General features: G+C 45.3%; 1 pseudogene; it reads right to left on the bottom strand.

The window, feature by feature from the left end:
- Positions 1-27854, bottom strand: part of LOC118375223 (voltage-dependent T-type calcium channel subunit alpha-1G-like) — a 346606-nt pseudogene that overhangs the window by 195556 nt on the left and 123196 nt on the right.

The following is a 27854-nucleotide window of genomic DNA, read 5'->3' as shown; positions in this document are numbered from 1 at the left end:
TACTGTACAAACAACCAAATCACACTCACCTGTTCGTGATACTCAATCCCCATACTCAGTGTATTAATCAGAATGGCGATCATGATTCCTCTTCCAAAATACTTGCTGTCCACTATCTTCCTAAATGTATCACACACCAGCCTCCAGGCCCGGACCACTCTCCCCACCGTGGTACCCAGCTTTCGCTGCCTCTTCCTGGGCTGACGGCTGTCCCGGCGGTCCCTGTGGTGGAGGTCCAGGGTGAACTCGTAGAACTCGCTGTCTGATTCCCCGGGGGTCTCGTTTCCGTCTGTGCCTTCTGACTCCCCGGACAGAGCCTTGACACAGTAGGGGCACGACTCGGGGTCAAAGGTGAACGAGGGGTCCAGGGTTCCGATGGCCCTCAGGTCATGTGGTGAGAGCTGGGCTGGAGGGAGGAAGGGAGGGGCGGTGAGGATGAAAGGAAGGAGGGACGGAGAAGAGAAACGGTAATAGTTTCAGATATATCACATCATCAACATTTGTTGATATTTGCACGTCAGAAAAAGCAATGTTCCCTTTTTGTCCCGATATCATCACAGTCACAGCATGACTTCAATTAAAACAAGACAAAAAACACCAGTCGAACCACACCTCTAACTCCTGTCTTTCTCACATTGGTTTGAGTGTGTTTAATGGCTTACCTGTGGGTGGGTGTGCGTCTAACACACTTGGTGGTCCTCTCTCCAGGGGTAGAGAGGGTATATTGAGGTTTATATTACTAATGGTATTAGTTGTAACACTGCCACTTCTAAACTCCATTAGCGTGCTGGGCTGTAGGGTGGGGTAGTTTTTGGGTCTGGGACCAGCGAACGGCACCGAGTTCCTCTTCATAGGCCTGGACATGGGCGTAGGGTCCAGGGAGAAGGGGGTGGGGGCGAGGAGGGTGGGGGTGCTGGGCTCCAGGTGGCAGTCTGTGTGTAACGTACTCCGCATTGATGATGAGTTGCCACTGCCGGTTCCCAGAGCGGGATTGGCCGAAGACACCAGGTTTGCCAAGTTCAGATCAGAGGTCGGCAACGGAAGAGGACCCAGCATGAGACGTCCAGTGCCCCCGTTGTTGCTATGGGAACCCATCTCCACTTCCTCCCCTCCTCCCCCGACCCCCGCCACCCCTCTCCCCCCTAGTCTTCCTCTCACACTCCCGTTCACTAAGTGATAGTGATAATGATGATGGTGATGTTGGTGAACCAAGTAATGAACGGACATAGCCCCCTTTGTGGAGACCACAGAACCCTGTCTCGAAGTCTTCCTCCTCTTTCTCTGGCTCCCCCGTTCCCTCTCTCTCTCCAGGGCAGGAGGAGAGGCTGCGATGTTCATCCCAGCACGGCGCATCATGGCCCGGCAGACATGGCCCACCTGCCTGAACCCCTTGTGGATGACGTGGACCAGGAGTTTGAGCAGCTCGTCGTAGCAGGAGCCCGGCTCAGAGAAGGAGGCCAGGGTACTAGCATTGGACAGGAAACGGATGCGCTGTTCCCTCATCAGCTGGCTCTCCCTCTGCTTGGTCTCACTGAACTGGGTGGCGATGACGACCAGACACAGGTTGATCATGAAGAAAGATCCAATCTGGAGAGGGACAACCAGAAACACACACAGAGTTAGGAGAGGGACTACCAGAACACACAGTTGGAGTCTCTCCCCATGCATTTTAGGGCGTTTTTCCAGCTACATCTCATCTCCACTGTGAGTTTAACATACAAATAATAGACATTCCCCAGGGTGGTTACCCGCTAGCCTCCCAGCTTTGTGAACCAGCTTACCCAGCTCTGTGAACCAGCTCTCCCAGGCTAGTTACCGGCTAGCCTCCCAGCCTCTATAAAGGTTTGCTTGAGGAGATAATACTGTACTCTTTCACCAGGATGTGCACTGTGTCGTGGTGAGGGAGTTTCAGACTGAACAGATGATGGTGTTCTGAGACATGTTTCTGGAAGCAGACGTCTCTTTACATAAGGGCCTTGGAGGGCATTCAGGAGCCAGAAGTTTGAATAATTCTCTCTCTCTCTCTCTCTCTCTCTCTCTCTCTCTCTCTCTCTCTCTCTCTCTCTCTCTCTCTCTCTCTCTCTCTCTCTCTCTCTCTCTCTCTCTCTCTCTCTCTCACTTACGATGATGAGGAGGATGAAGTAGATGAAGTTGTAGAAGGAGTGAGAATCCATCACAAAGTACATGATGTCCACCCATCCCTCCAGGGTGATCACCTAGAGACACAGAGAGAGAGAAGGGGGAGAAGGAGAGGAGGGGGACAGAGAGGAGGGGGAGAGAGAGACACAGAGAGAGACAGAGAGAGAGAAAGAGAGAGAGGAGGGGGAAAGGAAGAGAGAGAGGATGGGAGAGGGGGGAGAGAGAGAGGAGGGGGGAGAGAGACACACACAGAGAGAGAGAGAGGAGGGTGAAAGCGAGGAGGGGAGAGAGAGAGAGAGAGACACAGAGAGAGACAGGAAGGGGAAAGGGAGAGGAAGGGGAGAGAGAGAGGGGGGGGAGAGGAGGAGAGAGAGAGAGGGAGGGGAGGGGGTAGAGGAATTGGAGAGAGAGAGGAGGGGGAGAGAGGAGAGAGAGAGAGGATGGGGAGAGAGAGAGAGGAGGGGAGAGGAGGGGGAAAGGGAAAGGAAGGGGAGAAATAGAGAGGAGGAGGAGAGAGGAGAGAAGAGAGAGATGAAGGGGAGAGAGAGGGGAAGGGGAGAGAGAGAGAAAGAGAGAGAGAGAGGAGGGGAGAGAGAGACAGAGAGAGAGAGGCAGAGACAGAGAGAGACAGAGAGGGAAAGAAAGAGACAGAGAGAGAGAGAGCAAGAGCAACAGAAGCACAGACATTGTCAGACATTTTGATTTCCAACCCCTCCCCAGTGCACCATTCACAGAACACTCCACCTCTGTCTTTTTCGCTCCCCGTTTGAGTTTCACCCTGATACCACAGAACACAGCACAGCTGACAGTAAGTTATGATCGGAAATCCTTTCATTTAACAATCTGCAAAGTCTGTAAAGACACCACTGTAACACAGGGACAAATTAAAACTCGAACAAAAGCTCTGCGATTAATAGGCTGATAAGAGAGTGAATGACGGAGATGAAAATAAGAACTTCACTTTGCTTTCATCATCATAATTGTTGCTTCTCTCTTAATCTACCAAACCCTGTTCCTTTGACACAGCTGCAGGACAACCAATTGCCCTCGCTGTCACTGTCTGCGGCAAGTAGCCTAGTGGTTAGGGTGTTGGGCCAGTAACCAAAAGGTTGCTGGATCGAATCGCTGAGCTGACAAGGTAAACATCTGTTGTTCTGCCCCTGAACAAGGCAGTAAACCCACTGTGCCTAGGCCATCATTGAAAATAAGAATGTGTTCTTAAATGACTTTAAAGGTTAAATTAAAACATACACCCTGGGCAGGACAACAGTTATGTGAAAGTGAGATCAGTCAAGTGGTCAACTGTCTCAGCGTCCTTAAAAACTAAAACCAAGAAAGAAATTAAAACACTTTTACCACAGAGCTTCAAAGGGTACATTTAAAGAAGACGTGGAGTAAAATCAATTTCCAAAGATCATCCGTCTCCCCGGTGCCAAATATTAAAGTACCAACGTAATGCCATCTTCCTGAGAGACCCTTCTGAAGTTCTGCCAGCCTGTACCTTTAAATGCCTCCGTTTTAAACGGGTCAACACAATTGACTCTGCTTTGTGGAGTGCATGTGTGGTTCTGTGCATACCATCACATATACTACATATACACATACTGTACATGCAAATCTATATGTACACACACGCCCATGTCATTCCCTCACCTGAAAGATGGCGATCCAGGCGTAGCAGATGTTATCAAAGTTGATGGCTCCTTTGAAGGGGTTGACGTGTCCCGCCGAGCAGTTACTGTAGTACTGGTTCCAGTTGATACAGGTGGTGTTGTCTGTGCTGTTGTAGGACTTCATGTCCATCTGACACTGGAGACCTCCCTCCTCATACAGGGTGGGCACAGAGGAACACAGGCGCATTCCGTTCTCCCTGGGCATGGAGCAGATGAAGGGACTCTCGTCATCGTTCTCTGTGTGGTAGTAGGTCTCTAGTTCAATGGACAGAGGACTGCAGGAGAGAGGCAACGACAGTACAGTTAGTGTACTGTTATAGTAGCGTTCTAGTAGCTATAGGAAGAGAGCAGATGAAGGGTCAGGAGAGAGGCAACGATAGTATAGTTAGTGTACTGTTATAGTAGGGTTCTAGTAGCTATAGGAAGAGAGCAGATGAAGGGTCAGGAGAGAGGCAACGATAGTATAGTTAGTGTACTGTTATAGTAGGGTTCTAGTAGCTATAGGAAGAGAGCAGATGAAGGGTCAGGAGAGAGGCAACGATAGTATAGTTAGTGTACTGTTATAGTAGGGTTCTAGTAGCTATAGGAAGAGAGCAGATGAAGGGTCAGGAGAGAGGCAACGATAGTATAGTTAGTGTACTGTTATAGTAGGGTTCTAGTAGCTATAGGAAGAGAGCAGATGAAGGGTCAGGAGAGAGGCAACGATAGTATAGTTAGTGTACTGTTATAGTAGGGTTCTAGTAGCTATAGGAAGAGAGCAGATGAAGGGTCAGGAGAGAGGCAACGATAGTATAGTTAGTGTACTGTTATAGTAGGGTTCTAGTAGCTATAGGAAGAGAGCAGATGAAGGGTCAGTAGAGAGGCAACGATAGTATAGTTAGTGTACTGTTATAGTAGGGTTCTAGTAGCTATAGGAAGAGAGCAGATGAAGGGTCAGGAGAGAGCAACGATAGTATAGTTAGTGTACTGTTATAGTAGGGTTCTAGTAGCTATAGGAAGAGAGCAGATGAAGGGTCAGGAGAGAGGCAACGATAGTATAGTTAGTGTACTGTTATAGTAGGGTTCTAGTAGCTATAGGAAGAGAGCAGATGAAGGGTCAGGAGAGAGGCAACGATAGTATAGTTAGCATACTGTTATAGTAGGGTTCTAGTAGCTATAGGAAGAGAGCAGATGAAGGGTCAGTAGAGAGGCAACGATAGTATAGTTAGTGTACTGTTATAGTAGGGTTCTAGTAGCTATAGGAAGAGAGCAGATGAAGGGTCAGGAGAGAGGCAACGATAGTATAGTTAGTGTACTGTTATAGTAGGGTTCTAGTAGCTATAGGAAGAGAGCAGATGAAGGGTCAGGAGAGAGGCAACGATAGTATAGTTAGTGTACTGTTATAGTAGGGTTCTAGTAGCTATAGGAAGAGAGCAGATGAAGGGTCAGTAGAGAGGCAACGATAGTATAGTTAGTGTACTGTTATAGTAGGGTTCTAGTAGCTATAGGAAGAGAGCAGGTGAAGGGTCAGGAGAGAGGCAACGATAGTATAGTTAGTGTACTGTTATAGTAGGGTTCTAGTAGCTATAGGAAGAGAGCAGATGAAGGGTCAGGAGAGAGGCAACGATAGTATAGTTAGTGTACTGTTATAGTAGGGTTCTAGTAGCTATAGGAAGAGAGCAGATGAAGGGTCAGGAGAGAGGCAACGATAGTATAGTTAGCATACTGTTATAGTAGGGTTCTAGTAGCTATAGGAAGAGAGCAGATGAAGGGTCAGTAGAGAGGCAACGATAGTATAGTTAGTGTACTGTTATAGTAGGGTTCTAGTAGCTATAGGAAGAGAGCAGATGAAGGGTCAGGAGAGAGGCAACGATAGTATAGTTAGTGTACTGTTATAGTAGGGTTCTAGTAGCTATAGGAAGAGAGCAGATGAAGGGTCAGGAGAGAGGCAACGATAGTATAGTTAGTGTACTGTTATAGTAGGGTTCTAGTAGCTATAGGAAGAGAGCAGATGAAGGGTCAGGAGAGAGGCAACGATAGTATAGTTAGCATACTGTTATAGTAGGGTTCTAGTAGCTATAGGAAGAGAGCAGATGAAGGGTCAGGAGAGAGGCAACGATAGTATAGTTAGCATACTGTTATAGTAGGGTTCTAGTAGCTATAGGAAGAGAGCAGATGAAGGGTCAGGAGAGAGGCAACGATAGTATAGTTAGCGTACTGTTATAGTAGGGTTCTAGTAGCTATAGGAAGAGAGCAGATGAAGGGTCAGTAGAGAGGCAACGATAGTATAGTTAGTGTACTGTTATAGTAGGGTTCTAGTAGCTATAGGAAGAGAGCAGATGAAGGGTCAGTAGAGAGGCAACGATAGTATAGTTAGTGTACTGTTATAGTAGGGTTCTAGTAGCTATAGGAAGAGAGCAGATGAAGGGTCAGTAGAGAGGCAACGATAGTATAGTTAGTGTACTGTTATAGTAGGGTTCTAGTAGCTATAGGAAGAGAGCAGATGAAGGGTCAGTAGAGAGGCAACGATAGTATAGTTAGTGTACTGTTATAGTAGGGTTCTAGTAGCTATAGGAAGAGAGCAGATGAAGGGTCAGGAGAGAGGCAACGATAGTATAGTTAGTGTACTGTTATAGTAGGGTTCTAGTAGCTATAGGAAGAGAGCAGGTGAAGGGTCAGGAGAGAGGCAACGATAGTATAGTTAGTGTACTGTTATAGTAGGGTTCTAGTAGCTATAGGAAGAGAGCAGATGAAGGGTCAGTAGAGAGGCAATGATAGTATAGTTAGCATACTGTTATAGTAGGGTTCTAGTAGCTATAGGAGGAGAGCAGATGAAGGGTCAGGAGAGAGGCAACGATAGTATAGTTAGTGTACTGTTATAGTAGGGTTCTAGTAGCTATAGGAAGAGAGCAGATGAAGGGTCAGTAGAGAGGCAACGATAGTATAGTTAGCATACTGTTATAGTAGGGTTCTAGTAGCTATAGGAAGAGAGCAGATGAAGGGTCAGTAGAGAGGCAACGATAGTATAGTTAGTGTACTGTTATAGTAGGGTTCTAGTAGCTATAGGAAGAGAGCAGATGAAGGGTCAGGAGAGAGGCAACGATAGTATAGTTAGTGTACTGTTATAGTAGGGTTCTAGTAGCTATAGGAAGAGAGCAGATGAAGGGTCAGGAGAGAGGCAACGATAGTATAGTTAGTGTACTGTTATAGTAGGGTTCTAGTAGCTATAGGAAGAGAGCAGATGAAGGGTCAGTAGAGAGGCAACGATAGTATAGTTAGCATACTGTTATAGTAGGGTTCTAGTAGCTATAGGAAGAGAGCAGATGAAGGGTCAGTAGAGAGGCAACGATAGTATAGTTAGCATACTGTTATAGTAGGGTTCTAGTAGCTATAGGAAGAGAGCAGATGAAGGGTCAGTAGAGAGGCAACGGTAGTATAGTTAGTGTACTGTTATAGTAGGGTTCTAGTAGCTATAGGAAGAGAGCAGATGAAGGGTCAGTAGAGAGGCAACGATAGTATAGTTAGCATACTGTTATAGTAGGGTTCTAGTAGCTATAGGAGGAGAGCAGATGAAGGGGTCAGGAGAGAGGCAACGATAGTATAGTTAGTGTACTGTTATAGTAGGGTTCTAGTAGCTATAGGAAGAGAGCAGATGAAGGGTCAGGAGAGAGGCAACGATAGTATAGTTAGCATACTGTTATAGTAGGGTTATAGTAGCTATAGGAAGAGAGCAGATGAAGGGTCAGTAGAGAGGCAACGATAGTATAGTTAGCATACTGTTATAGTAGGGTTCTAGTAGCTATAGGAAGAGAGCAGATGAAGGGTCAGTAGAGAGGCAACGGTAGTATAGTTAGTGTACTGTTATAGTAGGGTTCTAGTAGCTATAGGAAGAGAGCAGGTGAAGGGTCAGGAGAGAGGCAACGATAGTATAGTTAGTGTACTGTTATAGTAGGGTTCTAGTAGCTATAGGAAGAGAGCAGATGAAGGGTCAGTAGAGAGGCAACGATAGTATAGTTAGCATACTGTTATAGTAGGGTTCTAGTAGCTATAGGAAGAGAGCAGATGAAGGGTCAGTGGAGAGGCAACGATAGTATAGTTAGTGTACTGTTATAGTAGGGTTCTAGTAGCTATAGGAAGAGAGCAGATGAAGGGTCAGTAGAGAGGCAACGATAGTATAGTTAGTGTACTGTTATAGTAGGGTTCTAGTAGCTATAGGAAGAGAGCAGATGAAGGGTCAGGAGAGAAGCAACGATAGTGTAGTTAGTGTACTGTTATAGTAGGGTTCTAGTAGCTATAGGAAGAGAGCAGATGAAGGGTCAGGAGAGAGGCAACGATAGTATAGTTAGTGTACTGTTATAGTAGGGTTCTAGTAGCTATAGGAAGAGAGCAGATGAAGGGTCAGGAGAGAGGCAACGATAGTATAGTTAGTGTACTGTTATAGTAGGGTTCTAGTAGCTATAGGAAGAGAGCAGATGAAGGGTCAGGAGAGAGGCAACGATAGTATAGTTAGTGTACTGTTATAGTAGGGTTCTAGTAGCTATAGGAAGAGAGCAGATGAAGGGTCAGGAGAGAGGCAACGATAGTATAGTTAGTGTACTGTTATAGTAGGGTTCTAGTAGCTATAGGAAGAGAGCAGATGAAGGGTCAGTAGAGAGGCAACGATAGTATAGTTAGTGTACTGTTATAGTAGGGTTCTAGTAGCTATAGGAAGAGAGCAGGTGAAGGGTCAGGAGAGAGGCAACGATAGTATAGTTAGTGTACTGTTATAGTAGGGTTCTAGTAGCTATAGGAAGAGAGCAGATGAAGGGTCAGTAGAGAGGCAATGATAGTATAGTTAGCATACTGTTATAGTAGGGTTCTAGTAGCTATAGGAGGAGAGCAGATGAAGGGTCAGGAGAGAGGCAACGATAGTATAGTTAGTGTACTGTTATAGTAGGGTTCTAGTAGCTATAGGAAGAGAGCAGATGAAGGGTCAGTAGAGAGGCAACGATAGTATAGTTAGCATACTGTTATAGTAGGGTTCTAGTAGCTATAGGAAGAGAGCAGATGAAGGGTCAGTAGAGAGGCAACGATAGTATAGTTAGTGTACTGTTATAGTAGGGTTCTAGTAGCTATAGGAAGAGAGCAGATGAAGGGTCAGGAGAGAGGCAACGATAGTATAGTTAGTGTACTGTTATAGTAGGGTTCTAGTAGCTATAGGAAGAGAGCAGATGAAGGGTCAGGAGAGAGGCAACGATAGTATAGTTAGTGTACTGTTATAGTAGGATTCTAGTAGCTATAGGAAGAGAGCAGATGAAGGGTCAGTAGAGAGGCAACGATAGTATAGTTAGCATACTGTTATAGTAGGGTTCTAGTAGCTATAGGAGGAGAGCAGATGAAGGGTCAGGAGAGAGGCAACGATAGTATAGTTAGTGTACTGTTATAGTAGGGTTCTAGTAGCTATAGGAAGAGAGCAGATGAAGGGTCAGTAGAGAGGCAACGATAGTATAGTTAGCATACTGTTATAGTAGGGTTCTAGTAGCTATAGGAAGAGAGCAGATGAAGGGTCAGGAGAGAGGCAACGATAGTATAGTTAGCATACTGTTATAGTAGGGTTCTAGTAGCTATAGGAAGAGAGCAGATGAAGGGTCAGTAGAGAGGCAACGGTAGTATAGTTAGTGTACTGTTATAGTAGGGTTCTAGTAGCTATAGGAAGAGAGCAGGTGAAGGGTCAGGAGAGAGGCAACGATAGTATAGTTAGTGTACTGTTATAGTAGGGTTCTAGTAGCTATAGGAAGAGAGCAGATGAAGGGTCAGTAGAGAGGCAACGATAGTATAGTTAGCATACTGTTATAGTAGGGTTCTAGTAGCTATAGGAAGAGAGCAGATGAAGGGTCAGTAGAGAGGCAACGATAGTATAGTTAGTGTACTGTTATAGTAGGGTTCTAGTAGCTATAGGAAGAGAGCAGATGAAGGGTCAGTAGAGAGGCAACGATAGTATAGTTAGTGTACTGTTATAGTAGGGTTCTAGTAGCTATAGGAAGAGAGCAGATGAAGGGTCAGGAGAGAGGCAACGATAGTATAGTTAGTGTACTGTTATAGTAGGGTTCTAGTAGCTATAGGAAGAGAGCAGATGAAGGGTCAGGAGAGAAGCAACGATAGTGTAGATAGTGTACTGTTATAGTAGGGTTCTAGTAGCTATAGGAAGAGAGCAGATGAAGGGTCAGGAGAGATGTGGTCATTGTAGTATCAACCATGTAGATCAGGCCTGGGTAAAGGCCTGCCCGGGGGCCGTACGCAGCCCACGACCTGATTCAATACGGCCCACGGAACCATGCTCAGATCACATAAAGAATTTACTATAGTTAAGTTTTGAAAAACGTATTTGTTATTCAAATTAAAAGCCCAATGAATACTTGCCTTTGTGTTATGATTTAACTCCCACCGTTTGTGGGACATTTATTTTTGAAGTCTTGTATAAATAACAAATGCACGAGGACAGACAGTGACTGACAGGCTGACACACACGTCACAGTTACAAATAGTAGCTAGCTAGTTTTTTTTTTAACTTTCAAAGAAAAGGAAAGTAGACAATGAATGTAGGGTGTTTTGGGCCTTTATGCAGATCAGATGTACAGCCTTGTCAAAGCCTTTAAGGTCAAATGACTCTTCCTGACCTGCCATGCAGAAGCCAACAATCTCACCCACCTTCCCACACTACTAGTCTGTTCCCTATCATGTCAACAGTGAAGAGGAGACTCGGGGATGCTGGCCTTCTAGGAAGAGTTGCCAAGAAAAGGCCATATCTCAGACTGGCCAAAAAATAGAAAAGATTAAGATGGGCAAAAGAACACAGACACTCTGGACAGAGGAAGATTGGAAAAAGTGCTATGGACAGACAAATCTGAGTTTGAGGTGTTCGGATCACAAAGAACAACATTCGTGAGACCCAGAAAAAATGAAAAGATGCTGGAGGAGTGCTTGACCCCATCTGTCAAGCATGGTGGAGGCAATGGGGTGGCCTGGGGTAGCTTTGGTGGTGGTAAAGTGGGAGATTTGTACATGGTAAAAGGGATCTTGAAGAAGCAAGATTATCACTCCATTTTGCAATGCCATATACCCTGTGGAGGGCCCTTAACCTCTCTTGGGTAGGGGCCGTATTTCCATGTCCTGATGAAAAGTGTGTGCAAAGTAAACTGCCTTTTGCTCAGGCCCAGAAGCTAGGATATGCATATGATTGGTAGATGTTGATAGAAAACACTCCAAAGTTTCTAAAACTGTTAAACCTCTTAAGGCTAGGGGGCAGTATTTTGGAAAAATAAGGCTAGGGGGCACTATTTTGGAAAAATAAGGCTAGGGGGCAGTATTTTGGAAAAATAAGGCTAGGGGGCAGTATTTTGGAAAAATAAGGCTAGGGGGCACTATTTTGGAAAAATAAGGCTAGGGGGCACTATTTTGGAAAAATAACGTTCCCAAAGTAAATGGGCTATTTCTCAGGACCATAGAATATGATAATAGACAGCTTACAGTTTCCAAAACTGTAAAATTTTTTGTCTGTGAGTATAACAGAACTGATATTGCAGGCGGAAGCCTGAGAAAAATCCAATCAGGAAGTGACTCTTATTTTGAAACCTCTGCGTTCCTATGCATCCCTATTGACCATTGAAAGGGATATCAACCAGATTCCTTTTTCTATGGCTTCCCTAATGTATCTACTGTCACTAGACATAGTTACAGGATTTTATTTTGAAAAATGAGCGTGAACGACAACATTGCGTCAGTGGTCAGGTGGTGGCTCTCAGAGTGATTTGTGCATAATAGACAAAGGCGGCCATAGTTCCTCTCGCTCCTACTGAAAAGCCAATTGTCCAGGTTGATATATTATCGAATAGATAATTGAAAAACACCTTGAGGATTGATTATAAAAAACATTTGCCATGTTTCTGTCGATATTATGGATCTAATTTGTATTTTTTTTCGGCGTTGTCGTGACCGCAATTTCCGGTGGAGTTCTCAACAAAACGTGAAGTACAAACGGAGGTATTTCGGCTATAAAAATCATCTTTATGGAACAAAATTAACATTTGCTGTCTACCTGGGAGTTTCGTGAGTGAAAACATCCAAAGGTCATCAAAGGTAAACACACTAAACAGAAAACATAATCACCCACAACTCAAGGGTGAAAACAGGCTGCCTAAGTATGGTTCTCATTCAGGGACAACGATTGACAGTTGCCTCTGATTGAGAACCATACCAGGCCAAACACAGAAATACCCAATCATAGAAAAAAGAACATAGACTACCCACCCAACTCACACCCTGACCATACTAAAACAAAGACATAACAAAATAACTAAGGTCAGAACGTGACAGGTGTGCAGCTGTCTGAATAATTCATCAGCTAAACTGTGATTAAAGTTAAAGTTATAATAATTAAAGACATCTTTCCATTACATTTCCTCACTGTTGAAATCTCTTTCTATGGCTTTATCTACTATTCTGAAATCCAAAATGATGGAATTTACCATTTCAAGAAAACCTGAAACGTTTTGTCAAAATAGATTAGAAAGAAACGGCCTCACAAAGCCATATGTTAGAAGAAGAACAATAGTTCCTTTATGAGGAAATGTCATAAATCATATGAGTACGACCATAGTGGAGATGTCATACATCATGTATTTCTCAAATGGCCAGATTATTGCAATGTTAGGCTTTTTCTGTAATGTAAAAAAAATGTGACACAGCGGTTGCATTAAGAACCAGTGTATCTTCTTAATTATATATAGAACATGTATCTTTAGTCAAAGTTTATGATGAGTATTTCTGTTATCTGGCGTAGCTTTCTATAATTCCTCCGGACATTTTGGAGAATTTTCTGAACATGGCGTCAATGTAAACCAAGATTTATGGATATAAAATGCATATTATCGAACAAAACATAAATGTACTGTGTAACATGTCATATGACTGTCATCTGATGAAGATTTTCAAGAGGTTAGTGAATTATTTTTAAAAAATCCTGCTTTTGTCATTTTATCTTTTGTTGGACAAAATGGCTACGTTTTTTCTTTGTTTTGGTGGTGGTCTAACATAAATATATGCTGTGTTTTCGCCGTAAAACATTTAAAAAATCTGACATGCTGGGTAGATGAACAAGGTGTTTATCTTTCATTTGAGTTATTGGACTTGTTAATGTGTGGAGGTTAAATATTTCTAAGAATATTTTTGCATTCCCTGCGCCACCGTTTCAGCTGAACGGGGGGGTGGAGTTCCTGTAGGGGAACCCATAGGCTCCCACGTTTTTGAAACCAATCATTCCTCATCAACAGCCCACCCACAGGTTAAGTAACAGTGGCTCATTTACTGTAGAAAATAAACTCACCTAATTGGCCTTAGACCTCATTAGCATCTAACCAAACCGATTATATCTACCTCAGACCATATTAGCCTCTAACCAACCCCATTCTATATACCTCAGACCTCATTAGCATCTAACCAAATCGATTATATCTACCTCAGACCATATTAGCCTCTAACCGACCCCATTATATCTACCTCAGACCTCATTAGCATCTAACCAACCCCATTATATCTACCTCAGACCTCATTAGCCTCTAACCAACCCCATTATATCTACCTCAGACCTCATTAGCATCTTACCAAACCGATTATATCTACCCTTTTCTTAACCCCAACCCCTTCTGGCCCCACTATCTTCACGCCTCCTCTCCTCACCCAAAATCTCTGCATCTCTGTAACCAATTAATGAACTATTTAGCAGTCTTATACTTTGGTGGCAGAAGCTGTCTTGGAAACTGTTGGTCCGAAAGCCGATGGTCCTCTACCGTTGGCCTCACCCTTATCCCACCCTCCAACTCTATTTCTCATCCGTAGTCTGAACACTCTGATGGAGAGGTCGACTAACACACACACTGTTACTCACAGTGAGAAGTTCTCGGGCAGGAAGCAGCGGTTCCTCAGTAGCCCCGCCCACAGCTGAACACCCACGATGCCGAAGATGAAGAAGACGAAGAAACAGAGCAGCAGGACGTTCCCCAGCATGGGCAGGGTGTCCAAGAGCAGGGTCACCAGGATACGCATACCTAAGACACACACACACACGTTGTTTTAATATCTTGTCAGAAACATACGTATCATACACAAACCCTTAGACACCAATACACACCCATACAGACCCATACACAGCCACACATCCCCCTAGACACCCATACACACCCATACAGACCCATACACACCATACAAACCCATACACACCCAAACAAACCCATACACACCCATACAAACCCATACACACCATACAAACCTATACACACCCATACACACCATACAAACCCATACACACCCACACACACCATACACACCCAAACAAACCCATACGCACCCATACACACCATACAAACCCATACACACCCAAACAAACCCATACACACCCATACAAACCCATACACACCATACAAACCCATACACACCCACACAAACCCATACACACCAATACAGACCCATACAAATCCATACACACCATACAAACCTGTACACACCCATGCAAACTCATACAAACCTGTACACAACTATACACAGCCACAAAAACCCATACACACCCACAAAACCCACACACATCAAACAATACCCATACACATCCAAACAAACCCATACACACCCATACAAACCCATACACACCTATACACACACAAACCCATACACACCCATACACACCCATACACAAAACAAACCTATGCACACTCATACACACTGAAACAAACCCATGCACACCCATACAAACCGAAACACATCCATGCAAACCCATACACACCGAAACAAACCCATACACACCGAAACAAGTCCATACACACCAATACACACCCATGCACACCCATGCACACCCATACACACCCATATACACCGAAACAAACCCATGCACACCCATACACCTCCAAACAAACCCATGCACATCCAAACAAACCCATACACATCCAAACAAACCCATGCACATCCAAACAAACCCATACACATCCAAAGAAACCCATACACATCCAAACAAACCCATACACATCCAAACAAACCCATACACACCCATACACACCCATACACACCATACAAACCCACACAAATCCAAACAAACCCACACACATCCAAACAAACCCATACACATCCAAACAAACCCATACACATCCAAACAAACCCATACACATCCAAACAAACCCACACAAATCCAAACAAACCCACACACATCCAAACAAACCCATACACATCCAAACAAACCCATACACACCCATACAAACCCATACACACCATACAAACCCATACACACCCACACAAACCCATACACACCATACAAAACCATACACATCCAAACAAACCCATACACACCCATACAAACCCATACACACCATACAAACCCATACACACCCAAAAACCCATACACATCCAAACAAACCCACACACATCCAAACAAACCCATACACATCCAAACAAACCCATACACATCCAAACAAACCCATACACACCCATACAAACCCATACACATCCAAACACATCCAAACAAACCCATACACATCCAAACAAACCCACACACATCCAAACAAACCCATACACATCCAAACAAACCCATACACATCCAAACAAACCCATACACATCCAAACAAACCCATACACACCCATACAAACCCATACACATCCAAACAAACCCATACACATCCAAACAAACCCATACACATCCATACAAACCCACAAAACCCATACACACACATCCAAACAAACCCACACACATCCAAACAAACCCATACACATCCAAACAAACCCACACACACCCATACAAACCCATACACATCCAAACAAACCCATACACATCCAAACAAACCCATACACATCCAAACAAACCCACACACACCCATACAAACCCATACACATCCAAACAAACCCATACACATCCAAACAAACCCATACACATCCAAACAAACCCATACACACCCAAACAAACCCATACACATCCAAACAAACCCATACACATCCAAACAAACCCATACACATCCAAACAAACCCATACACATCCAAACAAACCCATACACATCCAAACAAACCCATACACATCCAAACAAACCCATACACATCCAAACAAACCCATACACATCCAAACAAACCCATACACATCCAAACAAACCCATACACATCCAAACAAACCCATACACACCCATACAAACCCATACACATCCAAACAAACCCATACACATCCAAACAAACCCATACACATCCAAACAAACCCATACACATCCAAACAAACCCATACACATCCAAACAAACCCATACACATCCAAACAAACCCATACACAGTCTTCGTCTATATACAAGTGGAGGGAAATGGAATGTTTCAACTGCAGTACAAGTCCACACAGTAGGTTGTAAGAGTAGTATTGCAGTATGCCAGTCCGGTCTCTTTGTGCCAGAGTGTCAGTGAGCAGGCCTGGGGAGGACAGGTTAATAACTGCAGTAAAACACCACTCCTCTACAACATCCCCTTAAGCTTACCCCAGGGAGCCCTGGGCAGTGTTCCCCTAACTTTTTGACAAACACACATTTTCACTCCTCCCGCTCCTGCCCACACACTCCCCGGGGCCATTGTGTGACTCCCCACCTTCCACTTTCTGATTTGCTCTCTTTCCTATCTCTCTCTCACCTCTCTCTTTTCTTCTTTCTCTGCATCTTCCTTTTCTCCCGCTCTGCATCTCTCTCTTCTTCCCTCTCTCCCACCCTTTGCTTACAGATGTATAACATTGAGCACGCCGCCATGCAATCTCCATAGACAAACATTGGCAGTAGAATGGCCTTACTAAAGAGCTCAGTGATTTTCAACGTGGCACCGTCATAGGATGCCACCTTTCCAGCAAGTCAGTTTGTCAAATTTCTGTGCTATTGCTGTGAAGTGGAAACGTCCAGGAGCAACAACGGCTCAGCAGCAAAGTGGTAGGCCACACAAGCTCACAGAATGGGACCAAGTGCATAGCACGTAAAAATCATCTGTCCCCGGTTACAACACTCACTACTGATTTCCAAACTGCCTCTGGAAGCAACGTCAGCACAATACATGTTCGTCGGGAGCTTCATGAAATGGGTTTCCATGGCCAAGCAGCCGCACACAAGTCTAAGATCACCATGAGCAATGCCATGAATCGGCTGGAGTGGTGTAAAGCTGTGACAGTGGAGCAGTGGAAACGCATTCTCTGGAGTGTTGAATAACGCTGAACCATCTGGTCGTCAGACGGACCAATCTGGGTTTGAAATATGCCAGGAGAATGCTAACTGCCCCAATACATAGTGCCAACAGTAAAGTTTGGTGGATGAGGAATTATGGTCTGGGGCTCTTTTTCATGGTTCAGGCAAGGCTCTTATTTCCAGTGAAGGGACATCTTAATGCTATAACTTACAATTACATTCTGGATGATTCTGTGCTTCCAACTTTGTGGCAACAGTTTGGGGAAGGCCTTTTCCTGTTACAGTCATTGTCATGCCGCTGTGCACAAAGCGAGGTCCATACAGAAATGGTTTGTCGTGATCGGGGAACAACTCCATATTAAAGGGGGGAACAACTCCATATTAATACCCATGATTTTGGAGTGAGATGTTCAATGAGCAGGTGTTGATGAGCAGGTATTATATCCTGCCTGGTTGGTCCTGTCCAGGGGTATAGTCGGATGGGGCCACAGTGTCTCCCGACCCCTCCTGTCTCAGCCGCCAGTAATTATGCTGCAATAGGTTGTGTCGGGGGAGTACCAGGCTTGATGACTCCTTGCTGTCCCCAGTCCACCTGGTCGCGCTGCTGCTCCAGTTTCAACTGTTCTGCCTGTGGCTATGGACCCTGACCTGTTCACCGGACATGCTACCTGTCCAAGACCTGCTGTTTTCAACTCTCTCTCTACCGCACCTGCTGTCTCTAACTAACTGAATGATCGGCTATGAAAAGCCAACTGACATTTACTCCTGAGGTGCTGACCTGTTGCACCCTCTACAACCACTGTAATTATTATTATTTGACCCTGCTGGTCATCTATGTTTGAACATTTTGGTGTACTGTTTTAATCTCCACCCAGCACAGCCAGAAGAGGACTGACCACCCCTCATAGCCTGGTTCCTCTCTTGGTTTCTTCCTATGTTCCTGCCTTTCTAGGGAGTTTCTTCTAGCCACTGTGCTTCTACATCTGCATTGCTTGCTGTTTGAGGTTTTAGGCCGTGTTTCTGTATAGCACTATGTGACGTCGGCTGATGTGAAAAGGGCTTTATAAATACATTTGATTGATTGAGTATCCACATACTTTGCTTTTCTCACAAATTTGAATATTGTCTCATCTCTGCAACTCCCCAACAGGCTCGGATGGCGAAGGTCGAGCCATGCTTCCTCCGAAGCATTACTTGCCAAAAACATGCTTCTTAGCAACCACCCACTTAACACGGAAGCCAGCCGCACCAATTTGTCAGAGGAAACAACGTTCAACTGAGGACCGAGGTCAGCCTGCAGGTGCAAGGCCCGCCACAAGGAGTCGCTAGAGGGCGATGAGCCAAGTAAAGCCCCCCTGGCCAAACCCTTCCCATTATCTTCTTCAGATGAACCATGAACTCTAGGAAACAGCATTCAGCAGGATTCAGCTTGTTGGTGGAGTAGTGCTGAACATAACACTCCCTTTATGATGGCCACTTTCTGCACTCTCTCTTTCTCTCTGGTCAGAAACTAGTAAAACAGCAATTCCATGCAATGCAACACACATTCACACAAAGACATACAAACACAATCACATTAACGAGTCAACTAAATGATTATAATATATTTTTTCATTGAAACTTTATTTAACTTGGCAAGTCATTTAAGAACAAATTCTTATTTACAATGACGGCCTACCTCGGGCCAAACCCGGACGACGCTGGGTCAATTGTGCCCAATCACAGCCGGATGTGATACAGCCTGGATTTGAACCAAGGACTGTAATAACACCTCTTGCACTGAGATGCAGTGCCTTAGATCGCCACTAGGGGCAACAGCGAGCGCTATTACCTTCAAGTACGCTAACAGCTTCTAGGGTGTCGTGGATGGGTGTAAAAGCTGAGCTCTGGCACCCAAGCTTGCATTGTCTGTCCCAGCGCTTAGGATTTTATTTTTTCTTCTGTTTTAAGCCTTTCCAAATTTTAACCCTAAAAGAGCAATGCCTGCCAGCCTCATATTCATCATCTCCAGCATCAGTGTCTACATTATGTGAAAACAACACGTTTCTATGATCTGGCATAAAAAGACAAGATGAAAGGTCTTTAAAAATAATAATAATAATAATATATGCCATTTAGCAGACGCTTTTATCCAAAGCGACTTACAGTCATGTGTGCATACATTCTACGTATGGGTGGTCCCAGGAATCGAACCCACTACCCTGGCGTTACAAGCGCCATGCTCTACCAACTGTGCTACAGAAGGACCACAAAAAATGCAGATTAAAAGTAATAAGCGTTGCAACAAGTTTCTAGCCCAAGAGAGGGTATCTTCTCGCTCCCCACGTCACCCGAATCTCATAGTGTTGATGTCATCAGGTATAACATTTTTGGAAATACCAGTTGCCACATTTCTTCTATAGCTTGTTCTCCATCTCCTTTTTAAATAGGGAGCCACATTTTTTTCAGCAATCTCTTCAGCTCTCCCTTGTCCCTATGCAGCAGACATATGTTGAGAAATATAAATATAAAATCACAGTATCGAATCGCAATACATACAGAATCATGAGAATCGCAATACATCGAGTATCGTGATAATAATGTATTGTGAGGTCCCTACTAAGCATAGAGGCTCACTCCAATTCATTATACAAGACATGGGCTCAGTCCCAACGGTGTCAACTCGCTTCCTTTTCATTAAAACTGAATGGCCTTGTAGGAAACTGTGCCCTAGCTTCCGGCATTCTGCATTCTGCAAAAAATGGCTGCTTTGGCCAAATGAGTTGTCATGCTAGTGCAATAGCTTGTTGATGAGCCAACATGGGTCATAGGGGATACATACATTACAGTTATTAAATTGGTGCATGAAACCAATTTGTAAAAAAGCGAGAAAAGATGGAAATTGTGTAATGACAAATTGAACGAGGTGTCATTTATCTTGCAAAAAAAAAAAATTAATTCCTTTGAGGTATCACTCTCTTGCTTTCTCTTCCCATTCTCACACACACACAAACAAACACCCCTGACACACACTCTCTCTCTCTCTCTGTCTGTCTGTCTGTCTGTCTGTCTGTCTGTCTGTCTGTCTGTCTGTCTGTCTGTCTGTCTGTCTGTCTGTCTGTCTCTCTCTCTCTCTCTCTCTCTCTCTCTGTCTCTCTCTCTCTCTCTCTCTCTCTCTCTCTCTCTGTCTCTCTGTGTCTCTCTCTCTCTCTCTCTCTCAACAACATAAACATATCTGATTGACCATCTGATCTTATTGACATTTCATCTTGTATGTATAATATCCGTCTCACTCGTCCTTTGTCTTTGTGTGTCCTCCAGTTCCAAGCTGACAGGCCATACCATTTCAACATGGCTGCCAGGTCACTGACTGTGACAGGAGCCCATCTGCTTACAGGCACATCAAATCTGTGTCTCTCCTGTCAGCTCTGGCCCTGGCAGCACTGTGTGTTTACTGAACTATACAGTTTCGGAGGAGGGAGTTGAAACACACTTATCCGTCTGTAGTTTAATCCGTAGGCAATGCTAACTACCTCTTGACAAAGGATCTAAGCCCAATTTGCTGGCTAGTGTTGTTTTGATAAAGGAAGAAATAAGGGGGCTAACATGGGTCTACAGCAGAACTAGTATTTACTAACATACATTAAAAACGTCTTAGGGCTAGACCCTTTCTTTCACCACTTCCTGTCTGAATGACGTGCCCAAAGTAAACTGCCTTTAGCTCAGGTCTTGAAGCCAGGAGATGCATATAATTGGTACCATTGGAAAGGAATCACTTTGATTGTAGGAGAATATAACACAATAGATATGATAGGAGAAAATGCAAAGAAAAACCTACTGCAATTTTTGTTTTTTGAGTCGATCCTCTTAGAAATATAAGAGTATGGTCATTTTGAAAATCATATTGGGAAAGCTCCCTGGATACAATTCCTATGGCTTCCACAGGGTGTCAGCGTTCTATGTTCAAGGATTCAAGCTAACTTTTAAAAAATTGCGCACCCTCCAGTGTCACCGGAAGATGTCCCGCTAGCGGGACTCCTATACCTAAAGAGGTTTTAACTGAATCTCTTAGTCTATTGCTTTGTAGAGTCTAAATATCGTGAGATGGTTACAGTAGGGGGCCTACTGTAATTGAGAGAATGATTTGACGAAAGGGAGATCACTGGCAAGGTGATGCCCTCATTCACCCCACTCACCAATGTCACCTCCCCATTCCATGTCCTCCCTTGGGCGGCTGTAGTACAGTATCCAGCCTGACACCAGATATTATCCCAGCTAACCAAGAACATCCCCAACACATTATTACACAACTACTCTGAAGGGTCTAATTATGTTATGACTCAACATAACCATCATAACATTCCGTAAACATCCAAAATAAGCATCCTACTTCCTAATGTGGTACTTGTCCAGCTAAATTCAAGGTCAAAAGATGACTTGTTCATTCTGTATTGTATTCCAGAGATGCAAAAGCCCCTGGGATAGCTTGTGTCCTCTGGGTCCTCTGAGCTGTCTTCAGACTCAATCACACAAAAGAAGCAACCGGAAGCCAAGAGGTGACTATGCCCTCTCTAAAGCTCCTATGACCTACACTATCTCCACTACCTCCTTATATGGGCCTACACATGAAGTACCCACTCTAAAACCCCATTGACCTCCAATCTCCTGAATACGACTTATATGGGCACAGGAAATAATAGCAGCTAGGACATCCTCAGAACGGGTTTAATGTAATTATGTTTATCTAAGGCTGAGTAAACAACAGACAGGAAGGAACCACAAGGAGAGGAGTGATGTGCTGTTCGCTCTGCATAAGAGCATCTGCTAAATGACTCAAATGTAGACGTAAATGACTCTTTAGACTCGAGAATCACAATTCATTTTTCCCGAGTGACTTGGTCATTTTAGTTGTTCGTTTGACCTGCTAGTGCTGGCCGCAAAGAGTGCTACAGCAGGACTAACGCGCGTTCTCCTGGCTCAGCGGCCCGGCTCAGCGGCCCGGCTCAGCAGGTCCGGCTCAGCGGCTCCAGAGACGTGCTTCGACCACCAACTGTCTGTCATATAGATCATGAGCATAGAGAAGAAAAATACAATTGTTTCCAACTGATAACTATTGGAATGACTCCACTGAGTTGACTATTGAATGTTAGGATGGACATCGAGAACAGACGGTTTGGGGTGGTGCCTGGGTGCTGTATTCGGTGAACGATATTGTGCTTATCTTCCTCACGACAGTCCGCCAGGATTCATTCACAATCCAGTCCGGTTACGGCCACAACTAGATCTCATTTCAAATGTATCAAGATATGAAAATTGATCGTATGACTAGCAGTCAACACGTGTACATAGTTTAAAACATGTGTTGACCAGCGTAAGTAATAAATGACAGCATCCGTAGGGGTGAACGAGAGTTTTCAGTTGATCGTTTGCCGTTAGCAGATTCTGCATGCTGAGGGCCTCACTGTCTCAAGTGAACAAAATTAGTTCAAAGATTCATTGAAAATATCAGCATCCAATAAAAAGAGCCGAACTTCCCATCACGAGAGGAGATGAGAGGTAGGTCAATACTCTGGTGGAGTACTAGACAATGTGAACCCCAACTCAGTACAAACATGAGGCCTAACGAGGCATGAAGAACACAATGAAATTCTCCATCTTGTTAATGCCAAGTCGATAACAATGTGAGAGTACGGGGGGGTTAAGGGTGTGTGTGCTGTGTAAGTGTGCACATGTCTTGCATGCATGTGTGTTTACACGTGCAATTGTGCGTCCATACATCCATGTGCGCTGGTGCGTGTGTACACGTGTTGTGTGCGTGTGTTTGAGCAAGCACGTTGCTAACACCAATTCGATAACCATGTGGGGAAAGGGCTTAACAATGAGTGTGATGTCTCTGATAGGCCTATTCCAGAGCAGAGCTCATTACAAAGACGAGGATGGGAGTCCCTGGAGCAGTGGAGCCCTCGAACCCTGGAGCACTGGAGCCCTGGAGCAGTAGAGCAGTGGAGCAGTGGAGCCCTGGAGCACTGGAGCAGTGGAGCCCTGGAGCAGTGGAGCCCTGCAGCACTAGAGCAGTGGAGCCCTAGAACCCTGGAGCAGTAGAGCAGTGGAGCCCTAGAACCCTGGAGCAGTAGAGCAGTGGAGCCCTAGAACCCTGGAGCAGTAGAGCAGTGGAGCCCTGGAGCAGTGGAGCAGTGGAGCCCTGGAATCCTGGAGCCCTGGAGCAGTGGAGCAGTGGAGCAGTAGAGCAGTGGAGCCCTGGAGCCCTGGAGCAGTGGAGCAGTGGAGCAGTGGAGCAGTAGAGCAGTGGAGCCCTGGAATCCTGGAGCCCTGGAGCAGTGGAGCAGTGGAGCCCTGGAATCCTGGAGCCCTGGAGCAGTGGAGCAGTGGAGCAGTGGAGCCCTGGAATCCTGGAGCCCTGGAGCAGTGGAGCAGTAGAGCAGTGGAGCAGTAGAGCCCTGGAATCCTGGAGCCCTGGAGCAGTGGAGCAGTGGAGCCCTGGAATCCTGGAGCCCTGGAGCAGTGGAGCAGTGGAGCCCTGGAATCCTGGAGCCCTGGAGCAGTGGAGCAGTGGAGCCCTAGAACCCTGTAGCAGTGGAGCAGTGGAGCCCTAGATCCCTGGAGCAGTGGAGCAGTGGAGCCCTAGAACTCTGGAGCAGTGGAGCCCTAGAACCCTGGAGCAGTGGAGCCCTAGAACCCTGGAGCAGTGGAGCAGTGGAGCCCTGGACATGGACTGCAGAGAGACAGCAGGGGGACCGCAGTGGGACAGGAGAGGGGCTGGAGATGGACTGGATAGGGACCGGAGAGTCGCTGGAGAGGGGCTGGAGAGGGACTGGAGAGGGACCGGAGAGGGGCCGGAGACTCCCTGGAGAAGGACTGGAGATGGACTGCAGAGGGACAGCAGGGGACCGCAGTGGGACAGGAGAGGGGCTGGAGATGGACTGGATAGGGACCGGAGAGTCGCTGGAGAGGGGCTGGAGAGGGACTGGAGAGGGACCGGAGAGGGGCCGGAGACTCCCTGGAGAAGGACTGGAGATGGACTGCAGAGGGACAGGAGAGGGGCCGGAGAGGGGCTGGAGAGAGACTGCAGATGGAGCGCAGGGGGACAGGAGAGGGACCGGAGAGGGTCTGGAGAGGGGTTTTAGAGGGACTGCAGATGGACCGAGGGGGACAGGAGAGGGGCTGGAGAGGGGAGTTTGTGAAGACATATAGGACACCTCCAAATCAAGACTTTCCACCCGTCCTCACAGTGACATTTTCACAGCAGGGACAGGGACTGCAGAGGGACAGGGAACATTATCATCATATTAATTAATGACCATTAGGACTGTGATTTGAGGGATGGACTACCTAATGAGAGAGAGAGAGAGAGAGAGAGAGAGAGAGTGTGAGAGAGAGAGTGTGAGAGAGAGAGTGAGAGAGAGAGAGTGAGTGAGAGAGTGAGAGAGTGAGTGAGTGAGTGAGTGAGTGAGTGAGTGAGTGAGTGAGTGAGTGAGTGAGTGAGTGGTGAGTGAGAGTGAGAGAGAGAGAGTGAGTGAGAGAGAGAGGAGTGAGTGTGTGTGTGTGTCAGTGATTGACATGAGAAATTGCAGAGGGCCCTTGACACAACATGGGGCAGTGATGTGGCAGCATACAGAGTTGGTGGTGGGTGAGAGGATGCCTGGGGTTGAGTGAGAGGGATGGGGAGCTGCAGAGTAACAGTAGAATGGGCTGCAGTAACAGTAGAATGGGATGCATCACCACAGAGAATGGGCTGCATACATCAACACAGTAACAGTACTGAATGAGCTGCATACATCAACACAGTAACAGAGAGAGAGAGAACACAGTAACAGTAGAATGGGCTGCAGTAAAAGTATGTGTGTGTACTGAATGGGCTGCACCAAAGATTTGATTGACATGAGTATGAAATTGCAGAGGGCCCTTGACACAACATGGGGCATGACAGTCACATGTACCACTCACCCACCTAGGCAGCATACAGGAGTTGGTGGTGGGTGTAATGGGTGGATGCCTGGGGTTGAGTGAGAGGGATGGGGAGCTGCATACATCAACACAGTACTGAATGGGCTGCATACATCAACACAGTATCAGTACTGAATGGGCTGCATACATCAACACAGTAACAGCACTGAATGGCCTGCATACATCAACACAGTACTGAATGGGCTGCATACATCAACACAGTAACAGTACTGAATGGGCTGCATCACCACAGTACTGAATGGGCTGCATACATCAACATAATCAACAGTACTGAATGGGCTGCATACATCAACACAGTAACAGTACTGAATGGGCTGCATACATCAACATAGTAAATCAACACAGTGACAGTACTGAATGGGCTGCATCACCACAGTACTGAATGGGCTGCATACATCAACACAGTAACAGTACTGAATGGGCTGCATCACCACAGTACTGAATGGGCATCACTGCAGTACTGAATACATCAACACAGTAACAGTACTGAATGGGATGCATCACCACAGTACTGAATGGGCTGCATACATCAACATAATAACAGTACTGAATGGGCTGCATACATCAACACAGTAACAGTACTGAATGGGCTGCATACATCAACATAGTAAAAATGTACTGAATGGGCTGCATCACCACAGTACAGTACTGAATGGGCTGCATACATCACACAGTCAACACAGTAACAGTACTGAATGGGCTGCATCACCACAGTACTGAATGGGCTGCATACATCAACACAGTAACAGTACTGAATGGGCTGCATACATCAACACAGTAACAGTACTGAATGGGCTGCATACATCAACACAGTAACAGTACTGAATGGGCTGCATACATCAACACAGTACTGAATGGGCTGCATCACCACAGTACTGAATGGGCTGCATACATCAACACAGTAACAGTACTGAATGGGCTGCATACATCAACACAGTAACAGTACTGAATGGGATGCATACATCAACACAGTAACAGTACTGAATGGGATGCATCACACACAGTACTGAATGGGCTGCATACATCAACATAATAACAGTACTGAATGGGCTGCATACATCAACACAGTAACAGTACTGAATGGGCTGCATACATCAACACAGTAACAGTACTGAATGGGCTGCATCACCACAGTACTGAATGGGCTGCATACATCAACACAGTAACAGTACTGAATGGGCTGCATACATCAACACAGTAACAGTACTGAATGGGCTGCATACATCAACACAGTAACAGTACTGAATGGGCTGCATACATCAACACAGTAACAGTACTAACAGTACTGAATGGGCTGCATACATCAACACAGTAACAGCACTGAATGGGCTGCATACATCAACACAGTAAAAGTACTGAATGGGCTGCATCACACAACAGTACTGAATGGGCTGCATACATCAACACAGTAACAGTACTGAATGGGCTGCATACATCAACACAGTAACAGTACTGAATGGGCTGCATACATCAACACAGTAACAGTACTGAATGGGCTGCATACATCAACACAGTAACAGTACTGAATGGGCTGCATACATCAACACAGTAACAGTACTGAATGGGCTGCATACATCAACACAGTAACAGTACTGAATGGGCTGCATACATCAACACAGTAACAGTACTGAATGGGCTGCATACATCAACACAGTAACAGTACTGAATGGGCTGCATACATCAACACAGTACTGCATGGGCTGCATACATCAACACAGTAACAGTACTGAATGGGCTGCATACATCAACACAGTAACAGTACTGAATGGGCTGCATACATCAACACAGTAACAGCACTGAATGGGCTGCATGCATCACCACAGTAACAGTAATATGTTTATTAGATCATGTAATTCAATCTGGACTCATTAAAGACTAAATGGGGAGCATGGTGGAGAAAGAAAAATGGAGGAAGAGTGAGAGAGGATAGAGAGAGATAGTGAGACACAACGCATCAGCAGGGGCACACTGCCCTCCAGGACACCTACAGCATCCGATGTCACAGGAAGTCCAAAAAGATCATCAAGGACAACAACCACCCGAGCCACTGCCGGTTCACCCCGCTACCATCCAGAAGGCGAGGTCAGTACAGGTGCATCAAAGCAGGGCCCGAGAGACTGAAAAACAGCTTCTATCTCAAGGCCATCAGACTTACAGGCCTCCACCCAGTGACTTGTCCTGAACTTAGTTACTGTCACTAGCCGGCTACCACCCGGTTGCTCATCCCTGCACCTTAGAGGCTGCTGCCCTATGTACTGTACATAGACATGGAACACTGGTCACTTTAATAATGTTTACATACTGTTTTACCCATTTCATAAATATATATATTTATATTCTAGTCAATGTCACTCTGACACTGCTCATCCTAATATGTGGCCCGATTCAGTAAACACATGTCACGACTTCACGACTTCACAGGACAGCTGTTTGAACGTTTAAACCAATGTTTTCATCAAAATGTGTTTTAGGGCAGAAATGCCTTGTTGAACATGTGAACTTTACATGTGCCTTGATATCGAACGCCATCTGTAAATATGAAAAACAATTGTTAAATTAGGAGCCTTGTTGGTTTAGCCACAGAAAAAGTGGGCAACCTGTCCGCTAGCCATGATTGGCTGAGATAATGAGTGGGCTGGATATGCCGAGAGATCAGTTTGGATTGGTCTACCGTATAGCACACGACTGTCTATTAGAGCTGGTCAGTATGTTTAGATAATCATGTCGAATGCGGATAAAAAAAAAATGTATTGCTTAGTAAAACTGCATAAACCTAATGTCAAGTGTACAGTTATCTAGCTAACGTTAGCCGACTGGCTCGCGAGCTAACGTTATGTATATGCTTTCCACTTTCTGGAGAACCGAGTTTTGAAATCAGTGGAATTGGAGTAT

This window comes from Oncorhynchus keta, chromosome 3 (genome assembly GCF_023373465.1).
Source record: "Oncorhynchus keta strain PuntledgeMale-10-30-2019 chromosome 3, Oket_V2, whole genome shotgun sequence".
Lineage (NCBI taxonomy): Eukaryota > Metazoa > Chordata > Actinopteri > Salmoniformes > Salmonidae > Oncorhynchus > Oncorhynchus keta.
Note: the sequence above shows the minus strand (reverse complement) of the source record. Positions and strands in the feature narration are given on the sequence as shown.